Source organism: Anneissia japonica, unplaced genomic scaffold, assembly GCF_011630105.1.
Source record: "Anneissia japonica isolate Jap-2015-1 unplaced genomic scaffold, ASM1163010v1 scaffold6417_len956965_cov193, whole genome shotgun sequence".
Classification (NCBI taxonomy): Eukaryota; Metazoa; Echinodermata; class Crinoidea; order Comatulida; family Comatulidae; genus Anneissia; species Anneissia japonica.
In genome coordinates this window covers 618,640-618,959 of record NW_022713977.1, presented here as the reverse complement: position 1 = coordinate 618,959, position 320 = coordinate 618,640, and positions in this window count along the sequence as shown.

Here is a 320-nt window from a genome sequence, read left to right as displayed (position 1 = left end):
GTGTGTGTGTGTGTGTGTGTGTGTGTGGTGGGGGGTGTATATAATGAAATGTAACATGTATTGGAGATAATCAATATTTCGACATTTTCCACATCAAGGGGCATACTCAACCACAGGTGGAACCTCGAACCCTCCATGCTCGAACCGTTAGTTTATCAACGAAAGTTCCTTATTTTAGTTTGAAAAAATAAAGAGTAGTGGTATCGAACGTGCAATTATGTATATTATTTATTTATTCATTGTTTTCTATGTATTTCCATTTCATTTTATTGGTGGAATTGAACGCACATTGCCAGAGTTGAGAAGAGTTTTAAAAAATA